This window comes from Aulonocara sp. 'chitande type north' Nkhata Bay, linkage group LG3 (assembly GCF_057382095.1).
Source record: "Aulonocara sp. 'chitande type north' Nkhata Bay isolate Kocher_YH1m ecotype deep benthic linkage group LG3, A_spYH_male_GT1.1, whole genome shotgun sequence".
Lineage (NCBI taxonomy): Eukaryota > Metazoa > Chordata > Actinopteri > Cichliformes > Cichlidae > Aulonocara > Aulonocara sp. 'chitande type north' Nkhata Bay.
In genome coordinates, this window is record NC_141346.1 from 27,754,856 (window position 1) to 27,768,705 (window position 13,850).

The 13,850-nt window shown below is 44.9% G+C and overlaps 2 long non-coding RNA genes across 3 annotated transcripts; both read right to left on the minus strand.

Annotated features, from left to right (window-relative positions):
• Nucleotides 1–2,188: 2,188 nt before the first annotated feature.
• LOC147334957 (uncharacterized) lies at nt 2,189–3,056 on the minus strand. Its single transcript, XR_015128508.1, has 2 exons — nt 2,933–3,056; nt 2,189–2,790 (listed from the first exon to the last, which is right to left on the minus strand). It is a non-coding gene; the product is annotated as an uncharacterized LOC147334957 (long non-coding RNA).
• Nucleotides 3,057–8,099: 5,043 nt separating this feature from the next.
• LOC147334958 (uncharacterized) lies at nt 8,100–9,355 on the minus strand. Of its 2 annotated transcripts, none has more exons than XR_015128512.1 (3): nt 8,985–9,355; nt 8,369–8,489; nt 8,100–8,126 (listed from the first exon to the last, which is right to left on the minus strand). It is a non-coding gene; the product is annotated as an uncharacterized LOC147334958 (long non-coding RNA). The 2 variants fall into 2 exon arrangements; XR_015128513.1 differs by having other exon boundaries at nt 8,369–8,499.
• Nucleotides 9,356–13,850: the final 4,495 nt, after the last annotated feature.

Genomic DNA, 13,850 nt, shown 5'->3' on the forward strand with positions numbered 1-13,850 from the left:
ATTATCTTTTAATGCTTACACTACACTGTACATGTCTACATTAGAGACATTTCTGTTTCCTGTTTCTGTTGACTCAGAGTTGTGAAATGTTCTTTTATTTAATGCACAATATGAAGTTCATAATTTTCTTACAAATAAAACTCTAATGACAAACATGAACATCTGTGCTTATTTCTGAGACATGAGTTTTTGAATGTGTTCATATTTAGACAGTGTGCATCTGTATGCTGAAACTGTAATGGTGAACCTGAGGTGATGGTCAACAGAAGGCAAATATATATCAATATAAAACAATATTGAAGTAATGTCTTTACCCTCTGCAGCGTGTGGACGCTGTGCACGCAATCACCTTATTCACTGTAGTAAACATGCACCGCTAGCTCACGTGACTGACTGTCTCCATGGTTACATCGTATATTATTAGCTATGTAAACAGCTGCCAAAGATACCGCCATAGCTCTCTGCAGCTGTAACACTTTCACACTTTGCAAATCATTTCATGTTTTTGATAGTTATGAAGACAGAATATGTTTTTAAGGTCATGCTAGGCGGTTGCTATGGTGGTTGCTGTGGACTTGGGTGGACCGCGTCCGATTCCTGTTATTAGCTGTCCGCCGTAGGAAGGCTGCGTTCCATTTACAAGTAGTGACAGTCTGCCGCAACTCGAACTCAAACCCCACTTTGTTCTGTAATTATAGGCCTTTTATAGCCGTTCATGACACGCACACACACACATAAAGCACTTTGCCTCACCATGAGAATGCAAGTTTACCTAACCTAACCTTAAAGTATCTGATATAGGATAGAAAAATGAAGCAACCAGAGATTTAATGATGAAGACTCTGGGTTCTGTAGTTCACGTTTTACAGTCCTGAATGACTCTTTGCATATGATTTATTGAAGAGGAGTTTAGAATGCACTTTACATTTAGACTGTTGCTGTTTCTTTTTTTACATTGTTGCCGTGTTATGTCATGAATAAGGTTCACCTGCTGGGGGTTTGATGGATCAGCTGGACAATACAGTCAAAGACAGACTTCATTCATCATATGCAAGAATCCTAGTTGGATTTTTGTTGTCACTCATGTTTTTGAACCAAATATTGAAAACAATTCTGACAGACTGGATACCTCGTCAGGGTGTACATTACCTTGTACTCAAGCATCCCAGGACAGAGCCCTGCCCCACCATCAGCCTGGGTGGATACGTGGTTATTAATATAAAAGGACCAATACTGAATATGAATATTTCATGAAAATTGAATTATAATACAAAATAGTAATAAGGGTTTCTCTGCGCCCTTCTCTACCCCATACTCAGCTGCGGGCAGAGAGGGTGACAGGAGAGGATGGCACTGAAGAGAAGATGCTCGGTTTCTGGAGTCTCCTGGTCCTGTCAGTATCAGTAGGATGCATCTGCTGTGGCTTCTCGTGGATGCTCACCTACCTTGACTTGTTCCAGCCTGGTATGGATTTCCCAACACTGCGGACAGTGGCCCACGTCAGAGACGTTTAATATTGATTACATATGTCTGAATTCCTAACCCTAACCCTAGCTCAACAGACCACAATGCCCTGGACTGCCAGTATTATTACATGCTGTGAACATAAGTACCTTTGATCACAGTTTATGTTGTAAAAGAGAAGGAATATTGGAAAGAAAGATCAACATTGTGATATTATTTCTTCCAAACTGACCAGAAACATGCTTGTCAGACTCTCACAGCAAAGGATCAGACTCACTGTGCACGACAGCTCAGGCCAATGATGTCTGTTAGATTGTCAGTTGTTTAGTGCTTCTGTACAGTTAGGGTCACCGTCTCTATTTCAGAATAATTAATATGCGGAAAACACTAAAAGTTGATTGTCTTCCAATATTCTAGCATAATTAAAAAACTTTGACTTTGTAAGTACATATTATTAGTCCTAATGCCAGTATGAGTCTTCATAACTCCTGCTTTGAAATACTGAACTTTAAATTTACCTGATGAAAGATCATTTACAGTGGCACTCTGTCAGGATCATTCTGACTGTAAGATCACTGTATTAATCTGAATCCTTCTGAAATGTGCTGTGAATGAACGCTGATGCAACTCACTGTGGGAAAGCTGTTAATAAAATGAATCTGTGACACATGCAACACATTCACAGAGGAAGAGGACACAAAGGGAGGACACGCAGAGGCTGTGGTGAAGTCAGAAATCCAAATCTTTATTAAAAAACAGGCGGCGGTAACAAACAGGAAGACAAGCAGTCCATCAAACAGTCTACAGGGTCAAACATTCAGAGAATTCAAACAGCAGTAAAAAATAACTGGACACTGAAAAACTTAAAGCAATGTGTGACGCAATAAAAGGAAGCAGCGCAGTATATTCACTGAATTATCATCAATTACAAAAGAGAAAAACGACGATTTCTAAGGATTATTTTCTTAAATGCAGTTAGAGTGTGGCTGGTAAAGATGGAAACATACAGAATGTAAACTGTGTGAGTTTGTGAACTTTGTTAGTAACAAATGAGGTAAAAAAAAAAAAAAACCCAAAACAGACAAAACACAGAAAGAGGCTCTCAGTATTCATTAATAATTAGAAAGAAACATTCTGGTCGTGGATTTTTACAGTCTTAGTTCCGCTCGCTGTCATCATTATAATCATCATGATCAATGGCGAGGTCCTGAGGTGGGCGGGGCTGTCTCTGGTGATGTCACCATGAAGGAACAGCATCTGGCACGTGTTGGTGAAACATCTCAGTACACTGGTGTAGTTTCCTCTCCAGCTGTTTGACATGTGACACTTGAACATTAAGGGGAAGAAGAAGAAACAGTGTTAGGTCAGGTGACCACATGGTTTCTAAAGTAACTGACAGGAAGTAACCAGGCCGTCAGAAATGGATGGCATGTGTTTAGAGTTACTGGAGTTGGGTAACTCTACTTACCAAAAGCAGAAGCACACAGATGAAGGATCAGATGCTGAATGTTGCAGGAACATGCTCATGTGTGGTGGTCATTCAGTGCTGCTCCGGCAGGTTAAACAGTCCAAGACTGATATGCTGCCCATCTGAGAGTTTGAAAACACACATGCAAAGATTTATTTTGTATTACAGTCAAAGTTGGATGTTCATTTTTGTCCTTTGAAAATGTTTGTGTATTTGAAAGCACTAACATTTAAGGATGACTTGGATCGACTCTTTTAAAGGGGAGACAAGTGTATCCACTGATCCACGTCACTTTACCTGGATGATGACTCCTCAAAAAAAACACAATTCCTTATACAAAGACTTCGCTTGCAGAATTTTGAACACAGTAACAAATCAGGTCGATTTCTAGCTAACCAGCTAAAAATAAATAAAGAAAAAATAACTATATGTGCTGCTAAAGATTTATCGGGGAACACAATATATGATCCTGGAAGAATAAACAAAATTTTTAGGGATTTCTATGAAACTTTATACTCACCACAAATAAACCCATCTAAAAATGAAATTGATCTGTTTCTTGACAACGTAACTCTTCCAAAATTACTAGACAGTCAAGCAATGGAACTGGATTCGCCACTGACGCCAAGTGAACTCCAGGAAGCCCTGATAAGTATGCCCAATAATAAGGCTCCAGGTCCAGACGGCTTCCCTGCAGAATTCTACAAAGAATTCTGGACAATTTTGGCACCAGTATTCCACAGCATGTTGCAGGAAATCGAGGAAAAGGGCAGACTACCACCAAATATGAATTCTGCCAACATTAGTCTCCTGCTAAAACCAGGCAAAGACCCTTTATTTCCCTCAAGCTATCGTCCAATTTCTCTTTTAAATGTAGACCTTAAAATAATCTGCAAAGCTCTCTCAAAGAGATTAGAGAAAATGACCCCCCTCTTAATTCATCCTGACCAAACTGGTTTCATAAAAGGTCGGCACTCCTCAACAAACACTCGTAGATTACTTAATTTAATAGACTACTCATACGATAAAAACATCGAAACCATAATATTATCTCTAGATGCAGAAAAAGCATTTGACAGAGTTAATTGGAAATTTTTATTCGCAACTTTACACAAATTTGGTTTTGGAAACTCTTTCATAAACTGGATAAGAATATTATACAATTCCCCAACGGCTCGTATCAGAACAAATGACCAGACATCCTCCAGCTTCTGTCTCCTGAGGGGCACCAGACAGGGATGCCCACTCTCCCCTTCACTTTTTGCAATTTTTATCGAACCTCTAGCAGCAGCATTTAGACAGGCTACAACAATTAAGGGCATAACATGTAAGAACATAGAACATAAAATCAGTCTCTATGCGGATGATGTGTTGCTTTTTCTGCAAAACACACAAACCAACCTCTCTGAGGTAATTACTTTAATAAACTGGTTTTCAAGAGTTTCAGATTCCTTCTTAGTTGAGCCCTGGCTAGATGTTGAACAGGCACTATGCAAGGATCTAGAGATTTCAGACCTACCATTTATTAGCTCAAACATCAAAAGACATGAATGCTTTAAAAGTATCAACATCAGCTTTTCTCTAACAGCATGGTGGGAGTTTCTAAAAATAACGGAGTCTTCATTAATCCCATGCAAACGTACACCTATCTGGAATAACCCTGACATATTACAAAACAATAATATGATTAATTTCCCAGAATGGAGTTGTAAAGGAATTAAATACTTAGAACATATATTAGAGGGAACAGAATTTATTCCATTTGACAGACTAGTTGAACAATATGGGATCAACAAGACAAGGTTTTTAGAATATCAACAAATTAAATCCATAGTAAAAAAGAAATTTAACCTCAGTCAAGTTGAATTACAAACACCACTAAGTGCGGCACATTTTTTTACTCTTAAATCCCCCAAATTATTATCTAAAATATACAGAACACTTTCTAAATTAGATGAATCAATATCCCTTCCTACTGCAAAGTGGGAAGCAGATTTATCAGTCAACCTAGACCAAAACTTCTGGTCTCAGATTTGCTTAAAAACTTTCAAATTAATTAAAAATCCCAGTCTGCAATTAATACAATACAAAATACTTCATAGAGTGCACTATACAGGTCATCGGATGTTCAAGATGGGCTTTACATCTTCCAACAACTGCTCACACTGTCAAGGCAATACACCAGACAATTACATCCACGCTCTTTGGTTCTCTCCACCAGTGCAAAAGTTTTGGCGCGAGATATGTGAAGACTTATCAAAGTGTCTGAAATGTAACATTCCAACCTCCCCCTTAGTGTGTTTGTTGGGCAGCTTAGATAATGTCACTTCAGAAAAGAATATAGCCCATATGATCTTCACTGCCCTATGCATAGCCAAGAAAACAGTCCTCATGAACTGGAAAAATAAAAATAATCTTAATTCTAACCAATATAGAAATTATCTATTAGATTACATTAGTCTTGACACAGCCTCTGCCACCACATTAGATCAATTGCTCTGGGCCCCTTTTATCAGCTCCATCACCTAGTGGGGGTGGGGGGTCATAGTTTGGTCCCGCCTTCACTGTTGTGATTGGTGAGGGGGTAGGGACAGGCTTAGGGCGTCGGGGGGTTCCCCGGAGGCATCTTCCTTGGGGGGCTCAACCCGGGGTAGCGGTCACGTCCGGTTGGGGGCTCTGTTGGCTCTCAGGTGACTGTTTCCTCGCGGCTGCGTGCAGCGGGGCTAGGGGAGGGTCTGTGCTGACGGACGTGGGTTACTGACCTGGCAACCTGGCTGCCCCTGGGTGGGTCCGGGATGGGCGTGAGGTTCTGGGGGCGCTCCGTCTCTGGGCTGGGAGCCGGGCCTCGGGGGCTTGGGTCCTGGTTGGTGTGTTGCCGGGGTTGTGGGCGGGTGGGTGCATGGGGGCCCGGCCCTGGAGCAGGGTGCCGCCGGTGCGTCGAGCCGCCTGGGGGGCTCTTCATCTGGTGGGGGGGATGGTCACATCTTGCAGGAGCTTTCTTCTCTTCAGGAACTCTCTGCGGGAGGGGGAGATACAGGAGAGGTGGAGGAAGATCTCAGCCTGGGCGTTTACCGTCTTATGTAGTCTGGAAGATGTGTGGATGGTGGGGTGGGTGCAGTTTTCTCTGTGGTGGGGTTGGGTGGACTGTCCAGGGCTCTGTGGAGCCGGAGGGCGCTACTGCACTGGGCCCCGGTCTGATGGGCCTGGGCCCCCCTTCCCTGGTGGGTCGCGGAGGGTGGGAGTGCCTACTGGGGTCAGCGGGGGAGCTGGCCCCAGGGAGGGGTTACCTGCCCCTCCCTTCCTTCCCTCCCCATCTCCAGCTGCCTCCCTCTTCCCGCTCCTCCACAACCACCCACACATGCAGGGCCTTGGAGTGGGGGTATGTCACCAGGGTGCAGAGGAGGCTACTCCCCCCCTGTCCCCTTCTGGCTGCCTCTGCCTCAATTTTATCCCACAACTTAGACATTCACATTATTCACACTCTCATTACACATACATATAGGATCTTGGGGGTGGGCACAATCACGGAGTCCAATTTACCATCAGGGTGTATACCTCACCCCTGACGTCGTTGCCCACCTCTCAATTTTAAATACACTTAGTCATTGAGGGCTAGCAGGAGGGACTATGCGCTTACCTGCTGCTCCATGGCAGGTAGCTCCATGCCCTCCTGGGTTTTAATTGCACCTTAGAACACATATGCATCAACACTACAATGAGCGGGTGGAGGGAGGTTTGGAGTCTTCTCCCACCCCCATTCTCTGCGGCCTGCTGGAGCGGGAGGGCTAGTAGGAGGAGTTGGCCGTCCGACTGCGGTCTGGGGTGTGGGGCCTCCCTGCTGCTGCGGAGTCGGGGTGGTCTGCCTCTCCCCACCGCAGGGAAAAGGGTAACACCACCTGGGTCTGGGTGCAATTCCCCCCTCCAGGGACAAGGGTACCTAGACCCGGTTTGTAGAGTACGCTTGGGGAGTGTGATTGTGTGTACAGCGTCTCTTTATGTCTGTCTCCACGTTGGTTGAGTGTGGAGTGAGTGCATATGAGAGCATGAGGGTGGGAATGGATGTTTGTGTCTGTGTGTGCCTGTATGTCTGTGTCTATATGTCAGGTTGGGTATCAGACGCCACCTCTCTGGGGACACCTCAGGCCCTCCAAGGTTTGGAGGCCTATCTCCACCCACCACCACTTCCCCTGCCGGTGGCCAACTCCCTCAGGTGTCGGTGTGTTGGTGGTTCTTTGTGTCTGGGGGTGGGCGTCCGGGTACACACCGGCTCACTCCTTGGCGGCCGCTTGTCGGGGCCTGGGGCCTGGGGCTCGCTCGGGCCCCTTTGGAGGTGGGGTGCCCCCGGCCTCTCGGCCTGGGGCTCGGTCACTCAGGCGCAGCTGGGGGCCGGCGGAGCTCACGGGCGCGTCACTGCAACTCCCCCTGACTTCTGCTCCGCGGCTGCTGGGCGAGCCCTCATCTGGGACTCTCCTCAGCTCTTACTGGAACAGTGGCGCGGCTGCCCCTCTGTTGGTCTTCCATGGTCTCTTGTGTTCTGGGGGCCTCTGGATGTCTGGAGTTTTGATCTCCTCCATACCCGCTTCACACCCTGGAGGACGGGGCTGTGGCCCCCCCACACTCCCTAGCAGATCATTACATGGAGAAACCTTTGGAATGCAAGCATGCTGATCCACACAGGTATGCACACATGGGTATTCACAGACGCGGACTAAAGCTTTCTTGGCTGCTACCTCAAAGCACACTGTGCGCTGTCTATCTTGCGTGCTGCACAATATCGTTTATTATTTAGTAAATATTGATATCTATGGCTAGCTAGTTTATTGTGATGGTGCTTTGTTTTCTCTATTATTATGTTGCTCTTTGTTGTTTGCTGTCTCCTCTGTTTGTTTTTTTTGTTTGTTTTTTTTTTTCTCCATACAGGTGACCCAGGAGTTCTTTTTTTTTTTTTTTTTCTCTCTCTTCCCCCCCTTCTCACCGTCTCTTCTCCCCTTTGGTTTTCTTTCTTTCTCTCCCCCTCTTTCTCTCATTCATTCCCCCTGTCCTATTTATTAAAAAAAAAAAAAAAATGACAAAGGATGAACTGAAGCTCTGCCATCACGTAATGTCGCATACTGCTGTTTCTGATGTCATTTAAAAAAAAAAAAAAAAAAAAAAAAAAGGATGATGACTCCTCCCCCCTCACTCAGAAACACTCCTAATATAACCAAGCAAATAAATAATATTGAAGATTTACTTACATCATTACAAAAACATCTCCCTTTGATTCTGTTTCTCCATTGCTGCTGAACATCAGGCAACAAATATCTCAATAAATCACAGTAAAATGTAAAGCACGTGTTTTCTCTGCTTTGTCTAACCTCTGCAGAGCCTCTGTGAAGAAAAACATAACTGTAAGCATAAAACAAATATACATTCATAACACGTCACTGGACAAACCTCGGTCAGTTGATTTCCTCTGTGCAGTGCAGACGAACATCAGTCAGCAAGTGACTCTGCTGGTTCTTCTGAGGAAACACCACCGTCTCTCCACACCGTCACCATCTGTGAGCACAAACTGCTGCTCTGCTCTGCCAGCATGTAGGAATCACATATCACACACAGGGGTGAAGAAACATCAGAGCTCAACTTTGGATACTTTAGATCTTAACAGATCAAAGTAGCTCTTAGCTTCAACAATCAGTGAACAGACAAACAATGATACCAAACTGATTCTGTATGAATACAATATGGTATTTTCAATACAGGTGTCAAATTAATTTATTAAATCTAATACAGATATATGTATATTTTTTTTGATAAATTAGTTTGCTAAATTATAAGAATATATATATTTATTTTTTTCATTTAACAATTGCAACTGAAAGAAATTAAATATTGAACAAAAATATATTGTCACATTCTGAGCATGCTCAGCACGCTGACAGACTTGAAGTTGCTACAGATTTTAAGAAGTGATAATTATGGGGAAGAAACTTCTCTTTTTCATCCGTTTAATCAAACATTTGATGCCTCAGCTGTCTCAGTCCTATAGCGTTCTGCAACTACAACTAACCTGAGGCTTGGATTTGGCTGCAGGTGCCCCTGTACATCCTTCTCAGCAGCACACATGTGGGTACCATTTAATCCCACTTCTTCCTGAGCTTTGCTTCATCACAAGACCAAAGTTGGCATCCCGTGTCACAGTCTTATCATCATCCAGAAGAAACATTTGAAGAAACATCATGGAGAAGAAACATTTACGCGCCTCCTGGTTTTGTTTTCCGATCCTGCAAAAAGACTGAGGACAACAAAGCCCAGAGAACACAAGATACACAACATCCAACATTCAGACTCAACAGCCTCCATAAATGAAGAGCACCAGGTTGGTTCAGTTATAGTAGATATGAGCATACTTCACATTACTGGGTATGAATAATAATGAGGAGGCAAACTTTGAATCATCAGACTGTAAACAAACATCCACCAGGCTTCTTTGTTGCCAAAATTGATGATTCTCCCATCAGGGATCAGTAGCGTGTATTAACCTGTGGTACAAGCAGCAGTCACTGAAATATTACTGTTTCAGATAAGAAATCTAGGACATAAAAGCCAGGGTGGGAGGGATCTCTGCAAACTGACTTACCACTGCAAGTGTGAAGCTCAACAAAAATCTGACTCGCCAGTCACAGACCAACAAAAACTCCAGCTGGGAGATAGAAAACGCTGTCTGGGTCCTGCTGGATGTTGCTGGGCAGAGTCCACACATTAGCAGAGTGCTTCTTGGTCCCACTGACCCATGTGGACAGCGACTGTGGAGAACTGTTCTGGAAAACAGAAGAGAATTAAAATAACAAAAAGCCAAACAGGATTTCCACAAAGACTCTCTTGGAATCAGCAATCAAAAAAAAAAAAACACACTGCTTCATATTTCAATTAAATATGAACAGGTTCCTTAAATGTACGCAGTTCAGATCTGATTTAATTTATTTCCTTCACACAGCACATTCGTCCAGGCTGACAGGTAAACATAGAATTAATCTCAGGTAACATGACTCATAGTAGAGATTCAGTAAGAAAGATTGCAGGCTCTAATATTATTACCACACAATCCAAGGACACACCAACAGCTCAGATTTGTAGAACTATTTAAACAAATGTCTTCTGAATATTCAATAATGTTCACAGTGGGAGGGTGGGAGGTGTTGTGGAATTTTTAAAATAAAGTCTGCAACACAGAAAGAGCTGTGATCAAGCTATTTATTACTGCGCCAACACACATCAAACATCACAGTTCAGTCTTGTCAGCGCTGCCACAGAAGTTGTGCTCCTGCTCCTTTATGCATTCCAAGGAAGAGGGAGGAAGTTACAAACGGATCCTACCACACTTCAACGGATCAATGGTTATGCTGTTTTGTGCCCTTGGCCTTATCAGCACCTGTAAAGGGATTTGTTTTCTCAAACTGCTGAAGTAAGTTCATCTGGTTTCAGAAACTTTCACTGAACAGTCTATGTAATGGGCTAAGTTTCCATTCAGCTTAAACACTCCCAAGAAAATCTCCAGGACGCAGACGGTTGAACTCCAGGAGTTTTTTTACTGGGCACTTTTGTGAAACTGTAAACACAATACAATGAAATATATGAAATGTATTATAGATGCAATAAGCTCAAAGCATCTGGCTAATTATCACAGCTTGACAGCCTAGCCCTCACAGCTTATATGAGACACAATAAAGACAACAGTTCAAAACGCTTCACCGCTTAATTGTACAAAATGAATTATACTCACAGACTATGCCTTAGCGGAGGGAAAAGGATTAAACCTGTAACGGTGGAGCTAACGACTGCGTGAGCCCACACACCAATATCCAGAGCCACACTGCTCTCATGTTGTCATGGTTACGAAAATACACAAGTCGCTCTAAGCTGCGATAACGAGATAAAGAGAGCACATAAGAACGTATTTCTGGAGGCATAACACTCCCCGCTTGGGATCTTTAAAGAGCCCACATCCATTGGCAGAATCGGACTTTGGAGAAAGAAGCATTACTACTTCTGTAATGGGACGAGAGAATCCTCTTCTATTTCCATCCTTGACGACCTCCACTTCGACTCTCCGGACCAATCCGTCCTTCCCTGGAAAGGTTTTGGTGATGATGCCCATGGGCCACTCATTTCTCTTTGCCTGATTATCCTTTAAGAGAACTACGTCCCCTTCTTGAAGATTCGGCTGTTTCCCTTGCCACTTGTGCCGAAGTTGCAGTGTTTTGAGATATTCACGCCTCCATCTGTTCCAAAACATGTCTGCTAAGCCCTGAACTTGTTTCCACTCCTCTCTGAAAAGATCTGCTTCCTTGAACTTGCCTGACGGCAAAGGGGGCGTGGAACCTGTTTTAAAAGTGAGGAGCATTGCCGGTGTGAGGATGCAGGGCGACTCCGGGTCGGATGACACTGGGATGATCGGCCTTGCGTTCATAATTGCAGCTACCTCGGCCATAAGCGTGGTCAGAACCTCGTGTGTCAGGCGAGACTTTCTCTGTTCGAGCAGCATGCAGTCCAGGATACGGCGAGCGATGCCGATCATCCTCTCCCATGCGCCGCCCATATGAGATGCATGGGGTGGGTTAAACACCCAAGTGCAGCTCTGTTTGCTGAGGTACTTCTCCACCCTGTCAAACCCTGGGCCTTCCTTGTCCATCCCCAGCTCACGGGAGGCGCCGACGAAGTTAGTTCCACAGTCCGAGCGTATCTGCTTCGCGGGGCCCCTGACCGCAAAGAATCTCCCTTAAGGCGTTAATAAAGCTGCTAGCACTCATGGCTTCGATCACCTCAATGTGCACTGCCCCGGAACACATACACGAGAACATCACCGCCCATCGCTTGGAGTTCGAGACTCCTCCTCTTGTGCGGCGTGAAATGACGTCCCATGGTCCAAAGACATCGACACCTACGTAGGTGAAGGGAGGTGCTACTTGTAGCCGTTCTACCGGCAGGGCTGCCATCTGTTGTGGACTGTTATTGTGGACTTCAGGAAGCACACAGCCCCACTCCCCCCCATCATCCTGACTGACATCCCCATCACCTCTGTGGACTCATTCCGCTTCCTGGGTACCACCATCACCCAGGACCTGAAGTGGGAGCCCACCATCACCTCCGTCATCAAGAAAGCCCAGCAGAGGATGTACTTCCTGAGGCAGCTGAAGAAATTCAACCTGCCAACACGGACGATGATGCAATTCTACACTGCAATCATCGAGTACATCCTCACCTCCTCCATCACCGTTTGGTACGCTGGAGCCACTATCAGGGACAAACAGAGACTGCAGCGTGTTGTGCGCTCTGCTGAGAAGGTGATTGGCTGCAGACTCCCATCTTTGCAGGACCTGTACACCTCCAGGACACTGCGGCGTGCAGCTCGGATCTCAGCTGACCCTTCTCACCCTGGATACAGTCTGTTTGACCTGCTCCCCTCAGGCAGGAGGCTCCGGTCCATTTGCACCAGAACCTCTCGCCATAAGAACAGTTTCTTCCCCTCTGCTGTTGGACACATGAACAATAAATGTACGACTGTTCCCACCCCTAACACATGACCCTACGCTGTGTTCACTGCATCATTCCATGTTTGGCACTGATCACCACCTGCACTCATGTATATACAGTGGGGCAAAAAAGTATTTAGTCAGCTACCGATTGTGCAAGTTCCCCCACCTAAAATGATGACAGAGGTCAGTAATTTGCACCAGAGGTACACTTCAACTGTGAGAGACAGAATGTGAAAAAAAAATCCATGAATCCACATGGTAGGATTTGTAAAGAATTTATTCGTAAATCAGGGTGGAAAATAAGTATTTGGTCAATAACAAAAATACAACTCAATACTTTGTAACATAACCTTTGTTGGCAATAACAGAGGTCAAACGTTTACTATAGGTCTTTACCAGGTTTGCACACACAGTAGCTGGTATTTTGGCCCATTCCTCCATGCAGATCTTCTGGAGAGCAGTGATGTTTTGGGGCTGTCGCCGAGCAACACGGACTTTCAACTCCCGCCACAGATTTTCTATGGGGTTGAGGTCTGGAGACTGGCTAGGCCACTCCAGGACTTTCAAATGCTTCTTACGGAGCCACTTCTTTGTTGCCCGGGCGGTGTGTTTTGGATCATTGTCATGTTGGAAGACCCAGCCTCGTTTCATCTTCAAAGTTCTCACTGATGGAAGGAGGTTTTGGCTCAAAATCTCACGATACATGGCCCCATTCATTCTGTCCTTAACACGGATCAGTCGTCCTGTCCCCTTGGCAGAAAAACAGCCCCATAGCATGATGTTTCCACCCCCATGCTTCACAGTAGGTATGGTGTTCTTGGGATGCAACTCAGTATTCTTCGTCCTCCAAACACGACGAGTTGAGTTTATACCAAAAAGTTCTACTTTGGTTTCATCTGACCACATGACATTCTCCCAATCCTCTGCTGTATCATCCATGTGCTCTCTGGCAAACTTCAGACGGGCCTGGACATGCACTGGCTTCAGCAGCGGAACACGTCTGGCACTGCGGGATTTGATTCCCTGCCGTTGTAGTGTGTTACTGATGGTGACCTTTGTTACTTTGGTCCCAGCTCTCTGCAGGTCATTCACCAGGTCCCCCTGTGTGGTTCTGGGATCTTTGCTCACCGTTCTCATGATCATTTTGACCCCACGGGATGAGATCTTGCGTGGAGCCCCAGATCGTGGGAGATTATCAGTGGTCTTGTATGTCTTCCATTTTCTGATGATTGCTCCCACATTTGATTTTTTCACACCAAGCTGCTTGCCTATTGTAGATTCACTTTTCCCAGTCTGGTGCAGGTCTACAATACTTTTCCTGGTGTCCTTCGAAAGCTCTTTGGTCTTGGCCATGGCGGAGTTTGGAGTCTGACTGTTTGAGGCTGTGGACAGGTGTCTTT